Source organism: Pinus tabuliformis, chromosome 4_2, assembly GCF_031772625.1.
Source record: "Pinus tabuliformis cultivar Carrire ecotype Pingquan chromosome 4_2, CPIR1, whole genome shotgun sequence".
NCBI lineage: Eukaryota > Viridiplantae > Streptophyta > Pinopsida > Pinales > Pinaceae > Pinus > Pinus tabuliformis.
In genome coordinates, this window is record NC_142304.1 from 1000485013 (window position 1) to 1000492922 (window position 7910).

Here is a 7910-nt window from a genome sequence, read left to right on the forward strand (position 1 = left end):
TCCACATCACAAGCATACATTGACTGAAACGGGGGGTGATACTTTGGAGAATTCTTGGTGAAAAATCTTCACCCCTGAATCTACTCATTACATTGACATGTTTTGGCCATGAATGTCATTAATATAATTCCATTTCGTTTCTATTTTTCTTTCTCACTTTTTCTTCTATTTTGGTATTTTTTTGCTAGGCCATCCTCTTGCCAATACAATGATCATAAATCTACCAGCTTGGGGATCCAAGTTAGAGCCACTGGGGTTTAATATGTCTATCCTAGGTTGCCTCGCATGGTTGGAACCACTACCATTTAATATGTCCTTCCTAAGCAGCCACAGTTTGACAACAACATACTTTTTGTGCTTGCAAACTTTATCATCCTCATTTGCAATAATAAAAAGGCAGAACCTGCCAAATGACTCCTAGAGGATTTGCACCTCAGAGCATAGTACCTCTTGTGATAGCAGACTTCATGCTCTCAGATTTCGTTGTTGGCGAGCCATCCACCATTAACATGTCTGCCCCACTTGTATGGCATGAACTTATAAACTTAATGGAATGTTCACAAGTGCAAGCCCAATGCATTTTTGGTTGAATAGATACTCCTCACTCTTAGGCACAAAAAACTTTTCCCTTGCTGCATCACTTTCTTCAGCCCTATCTTTAGGATGGAAAAAAACAGAAGGAACAGAAAGCATAGAAACAATTGTCAAGACTTCATTGACACAGCCAAGTTGTTCCCCAATTAATAACATTTTTACAAGGGGAGGATCAAGAGGAAACTCAACCATCTTCCTTCCAAGAGTAGTCAATCTGCCCACATTATCAAGTGCACCAAGTACCCAAAGCTGATACATTGAATTGAGAATATTGTCTTGTGGAAGAGGATCCATAAAATCAAAATCCAAAAGGTTTTCAATGTTCAACGACTTGAGTAGTAAAAAAACATTTCCAAGGTTGGTACGTTGGATTTCAGGCACCATATTTGGCAGCATTACATTCTGATATGTTGTCTCAGTGTACAAATGATAGCATGTCCCAGGACCTGTCCTACCTGCTCTACCAGCACGTTGATCTGTTGCAGCTCTGCTTGTAGGAAAAACCTGAAGAGCATCCATACCCATTCTTGGATTGTAAACTTCCAACTTTCCATATCCAGTATGAATCACATATAAGATGCCATCGACAGTAAGCGATGTCTCAGCAATATTGGTGGCTACAATACACTTGCGAGCACCATTTTCTGCTTTCTGAAATATTTTGGCTTGAAGATCTAAAGGCAATTGAGAATAAATAGGGAGTATTGATAGTTCAGCTACTCTATTTTTTGTAGTTCCCTCTAGCTGATCCATACGTTCTGCCAATGGAGTCTTGGATGTGTACGGAATGCTTGTCAGAATCCCAAGCCTGAACTTCTCAGAACTGTCCAATAGGCTCATCATGAGAAGTTCAGGCTCACAAAGAGTCATTTCAAATGGGCACTGTAAGAATACACTGATAACCAAATGTTCTTAATTCTTACACTCTACCACACTTGGTCAATATGACTTCAAACAAAGTTTGATTACTATTTTAGCCAGCAATACCTCTGTCCTCTGCAACCCTTGCTTGTTTGGAAACTGAATCTCCATGGAGAAAATGTGACACTGATACAATCTCAAGGATTGATGTGGATGTAGTAACTACTGGAGTATCAGTTCAAGAATTTTGTCCTTAAGATGACACTTCATAGAAAAAGGATTATCCAATGCCTATTGCTTCAATTTAGGATAGATTGTCAATCTTCGACCTTCATCAATTCTGCTACAATATTTAAAGTGTTGTTGAGTATAGTGACAAATCATTGTTGGAATACCACAGATTTGCCCATGGAATGGTCTTCAAATTGTTGATTTGAGTACTGCTATATATGTCTGTTTAGGCCTCAACACTGGTCACTGATGCTTCAGGTCTATATTAAAACATGCCTCAAATGCTGCTACAGTTTTGTCCTGATACAGGACTGAACTGCCTCCACAAAATGTCTTAGGTTTGTAATAAAGTTTAGTGTCAAGAATTTTTAAAGTCAAATTGCTTTGCAAGGAGATACATTTTGTGAGAATTACACAGTGAAGTTATTAAAGTTGGGGCTGAATCATGCTGGAACAATATCCTTTCACACAACTTCAAACGTTCAAGAATTCTAATACGCTTTGGAAGGAGTAAAATAGCTTCAATCATCAAAATACTTCAGACCTGTAACATGAAAGTTTTTGAACTGTCCATTGGAGTCTTGGATGTGTACAGAAATGCTTGTAAGAATCTCAAGCTGTAGGTATTGAAGAAATCATAAGTAGAAGGTAGTTCGATCCAAAAATGGAGTCATGTTGCCCACAACTTAAAACATGCCTTAGATAAGGTCGAACTTGCTCAATTTATGTGTGCCCTAACACAAGGTCCAAGCCATAGCACAAAAAACAATAACTCTAGACATGTGTGAGTGCCTAGTAGTGCTAATCGTAGCCCAGAAATACTCCTTCCTATTTAGAATTTTAGCTTCTAATAAAAAAATTTTATAGATCATGACCAACCAGATATAACTTGGAGTATTCACAAACAAACAAAAAATCCGTCACTTGCAAAGGATAATAAATGGACAACGTGAACCCATAAGGAAATAAATTAAAAAAAACATGATCCCAAATCTTCAACTTTAATGTCCTTGCACAGAAACATGAAACTTAAGAAATTTCCTATATGCCATTGCAGAAATCATGAGAATGTGTCAATGAACTTCCCTTGGTGATTGCTTTCTCTTTTACTCCAGCTTGGGATTGTCCTCACCTGAGCTTTGATTCCATGTTAATTTTTAGTTAACATGTTCTTTGCTTAGGTCAGTTACTTCATTAGCCCATAATTAACTCCATTAATCCATTAGCAATCACATCAATTATTAACTTATGACAGTAACTGATGAAAGAACATTCAACATAAATACAGAAGACAAGACAAGCCAAGACAGGAGAAATAAACTTTGGCTTTGCCAAATGGTAAAGGTTAGAAATTAGATAATCATTTAATACTTTTTCAAAACAATCTACATTGAGGATATTGTAAAATATGTAAATAGGTGGAGTAAACAACTACGTGAGATAGATCTTAAGGTGCAAATATGATCACATATTGATGACACTTACATTGTTGATAAAACTATGTACAAATGTATGATATAGCATTTATGAATGCATCTATGAGTGTTGTTGTGTTGATGTGTATGTTGGTGACAATATATCTCTGAGTTGTGCTTTGCTCTGTCTTGCTTACATGGATTCCTTGAAAGATAAATAGATTGGTGAACATAAGTAAATAATCTGAACTGTAACGAAAAATCTGATATGAATCTTCTATTAATTGGGGTTCTAATACCAATGATTTGAGCCAACCCAAAATTCTGCTATTATAACTGAAATTTGAAATCCAAAAATTCCAGAACTAGATTTGAAATCTAAAAAATAAATCAGACCAAAAATTAGAAATTAAGAAGACCCTAACTATAGCAAAAACTTGAATAATTACAAAATAATAACAAAGATATGAAGACAAGCAATGACAAAAATACTAGTGATTTCAACCAGAACAGGATACTTACTTTGAAGAATAAATGTAAATGCTAACAGGAAGTAGTTTGTAGCTAAGTAACCCAGAAAATAAATACGATACAAAGGAATTCTTCTGAGAAGGTATGGATTCCAACTCAGGTCAAATCAACAGCAATATGGATGTTGCCTACCCCAAATAGTCTCTTCAAAAATCCATGCAATAGCACTCTTCACAAAAAGCTTCGTCAAGGTATGGATGCCAATTGAGGACCAAGGCAGTATGGATATTTCCCTTGCCCCAAATGGTCTCTTTCAGACCGCCTTCATAAAAAGCCTCTACTCCAATGTCTAATGGTAATTTTATAGTTAGTCTTCCCACTTTTTGTAGAAAAGAGGAGTTGCAAACTTTTATTAGTGACACTTATGAGTGAAAGTTGTAACCGAATATGCATGGAATTACAAAGGATTTTATGATGAGAGGGACATAATTTTTAGATTCTTGGGGTACTTTGAAAATGTTTACACCATGTTTGGGCCTTGGCGATGCTTTGTGAGATGTGGGGTGCATGGTGTATGGTTGGACCATTCTCTTCCATGATGGACTTGGACATTGGAGGTGGTTTAATATTTTCTGCTAGACCTTGTTTGGATGTTTGAAAGACATTCTTCCTCGAAGTTTTGGATAAGTATGGAGTTTGGTGACTTTATGATGTTGATGCATGAAGGTAGCTTATGTGCTTGGAGTAGAGTTGTGTATTTTAGAGGAGGTTATTGAGCCCTAGATAGCACGGGATTGCTTGGTTGCTTGTTTGGAGGTTTACACTTGACATGTGGATTCTTGGGTTGAGGGAGTGGATATGTAGGTGTGGGAGTCCTTAAGGTGACACATGACCTTTGATATGCATTGTCCCTAAGGAGACACATGACCATGGAGATGCATTGGAGCTTTGAACCTTTGGAGTATTGTTGGATGTTGGGGAGTAGTGCTCATGCCATGGAGGCCTTGCTTGTTAATCATTGTCACCTTTGAGCCTCACACGTCACTTAGAGTAAAGTGCTTCACATGGGTGGACCTACTTTTGTCTTGCAAGTTTTCTTGTAGTGGACTAGGTCCACTTGTTATTGTAAAGCCCATTACCTCTCATATAAATAGAGGAAGGAGTGAGTTGTTATTATAGTCGATCATGCACTTGTGCATATTCCTTTTCATACTTGGGTTAGAGATGTAAGAGTAGTGCTACTTTCTCTCTCTCTCTCTCTCTTGTTCAATCTTCTTTGTTCTTTATGTGTTTTTGTCTTAAGGTGCTAGTGTTTCTTGGAGCATTCACCCGAAAACTTCATATATATAAAGAAGAAATGAAATATGTGGGGTGCATGGTGTATGGTTGGACCATGCTCTTCCATGATGGACTTGGACATTGGAGGTGGTTTACTATTTGCTGCTAGACCTTGTTTGGATGTTTGAAAGACATTCTTCCTCGAAGTGTTGGATAAGTATGGAGCTTGGTGACTTTATGTTGTTGATGCATGAAGGGAGTTTATGTGCTTGGAGTAGAGTTGGGTATTTCAGAGGAGGTTATTGAGCCCTAGATAGCACGGGGTTGCTTGGTTGCTTGCATCGAGGTTTACACTTGACACGTGGACTCTTGGGTTGAGGGAGTGGATATATAGGTGTGGGAGTCCTTAAGGAGACACATGACCCTAGATATGCATTGTCCTTAAGGAGACACACGACCATGGAGATGCCTTGGAGCTTTGGACCTTTGGAGGATTGTTGGACCTTGGGGAGTAGTGCTCATGCCATGGAGGCCTTGCTTGTTAATCATTTTCACCTTTGATCCTCACACATGTCACTTAGAGTATATTGCTTCACATGGGTGGACCTACTTGTGTCTTGCAAGTTTGCTTGTAGTGGACTAGGTCCACTTGTTATTTTAAAGCCCTTTTACCGCTCATATAAATAGAGGAAGGAGTCAGTTGTTATTATAGTCGATCATGCACTTGTGCATATTCCTTTTCATACTTGGGTTAGAGATGTAAGAGCAATGCTACTTTATCTCTCTCTCTCTTGTTCAATATTCTTTGTTCTTTATGTGTTTTTGTCTTAAGGTGCTAGTGTTTCTTGGAGCATTCACCCGAAAACTTCATATATATAAAGAAGAAATGAAAGATGTGGGGTGCATGGTGTATGGTTGGACCATGCTCTTCCATGATGTTCTTGGACATTGGAGGTGGTTTACTATTTTCTACTAGACCTTTGTTTGGATGTTTGAAAGACATTCTAGCATTTTGGGTTGAATTCACAATATTATGCTAAAAAGTGTCATTTCAATGTCTGGAAATTAGGATATATAAATGTGAGATATATACTCTACATCTTTGGGTTATCTCCTTTTCAAATCTGAGCTTTTTAGGCTACATGTTAATTGTTTGAACTTTGAACTTTGAACTTTGAAGAAATTCCTGAATGAACTTTGTAAATACTCAAATGAATGGACTTCGTAAGGCAGTGGTACCATAAATTGTGTTATTTCAAAGATTTGAATTCCATATTTTCAATATAATGTCCTCAATAAATACTTATATGTATAGATACTTATGTTTAGGATTATATATGTGTTGGAGCAGTTCCTTTATGTTTTGCTATAATCCTGATGTTGACAAGCTTTAGCTGACTTTTTTCATCAATTGTTCATAAAATATGCAAAAGATTTCATTTTCAAAGTGTGGAAAAATTACATTTCTCATGATTTATTTATTTTATTGTTCATGACAAGATAATCATGTTGCAGGAATGAGGTATCCTACAGTTTGTTTCAATTTATGGATATATTTTTTTCCTCCCATTTTTTTATAAGGATGTAGATTTCATTTTCATGTTGATGGTTTTTGCATGTATCTTATCTAGCCCAAATGCTAGTAATGGAACAGACCTTGAGAAGTAGTCGTGGACACATACTATCAGAGGTTAATGTTACGATACCACTTCCACCTAGTATCAGAAAAAATTTAATGGTAAGTGACATAAATAAGAGTTATTTAACGACAGGGTTGAAAGGGCAACCTAATGTCTTAGTTCTAAGTCATTTATTCGTGTTTCTTAGCTATAAGTCATATGTTTGTGAGTTTTATCAAATCAATTAATTCACTAATCCAATATGCATGGCTTGTATTTGTCACCCAATGTTAGTTACGTGACATGGTTGATATAACATTCAATTCTAGGCCACTTTTATTTTAAGTCAGAGATTTTATTGATTAAAAGGATGTTCATATTTTGATTGGTTTAATTGGAGCTTGATTTAAAAAAGATTTGCAAATTCCACGTGCATGTTATTTTTTCAGGATGAGCTCTTTGCACTAGTGAGGTCAGATGAGTCCTAGAACATAGGTATACAACAAGCACATCTTTGGCCTTTGTTGTGTATCTATTATTCTTTATATCATTGATGGATGGTTATTGATGATGTAAAACAGAGGATGGGAAGGTCCTGCCAATTCTATTGACAAAACAAAATAAAATGGAGTGGTAGAATTATGTTTTAAAGGGTGAGCCAAAAATAAATACTTGAAAGGTAGAAATTGAGAATGGAAAGCTATCTGATCTGGATCCAGAGACACAACAAACCGTGGAAAAAAATGATGTTATTGATGAGTTTTTGCAGCAAATAATCTCTAACTGTTAAACCACTACCCAAGTTTCAGTTATCTGCAATGGAAATAGTGACTCTAGCTTTATTTATATGAATAGTGACTTTGGCCATTGTCCTATTCATTTCTTATGAATGATTTTGATTTTAAAACTCCAACTAGTTTGTTGTTACATTAATTAAAGATTTGATGACAAACTTATAGTTTTCAAATCTCTTTTCTAAATCTATTTTCTTAAGCAAATTTGTCATTTTACTTTAGGTATTGTAGATTTCTATTGTGTGACATATGCTATGATATAATTGCTTGGATAAATAGAAAAAAGTGTTGTACAACATATTATTTTTTAAATCTAAAGAAACAATATTTCCAAATAAAAAGTTTATTAATTAAGAACATCTTTTAGACTTCTTTGTTAAGTTATGATTATATTTCAGTAGGGGATTTTGTGTACACTGATATTGTGTTTTCTCTTTGGTTTTTTCAGGCAACAATGGTTAATAAAGAATGTATTCTTGAGCAGTAGGCACACATTTTATTCTACTATCGACATGAAACTCCATGGCTTTCAGGCATGGCAACAAAAACACAAATGTTTGTGGGATATCCAAAGTCCGTGCTGGATGAGTTTAATACTAGTGATGATTTTGATTCCTTGTCAGATAAATAATTTCACGAGTCAAATT

The 7910-nt window shown here is 36.0% G+C and overlaps 1 pseudogene; it reads right to left on the minus strand.

The window, feature by feature from the left end:
- Positions 1-537: 537 nt before the first annotated feature.
- On the minus strand, positions 538-1464 carry LOC149173020 (pre-mRNA-splicing factor ATP-dependent RNA helicase DEAH7 pseudogene; annotated as a pseudogene).
- Positions 1465-7910: the final 6446 nt, after the last annotated feature.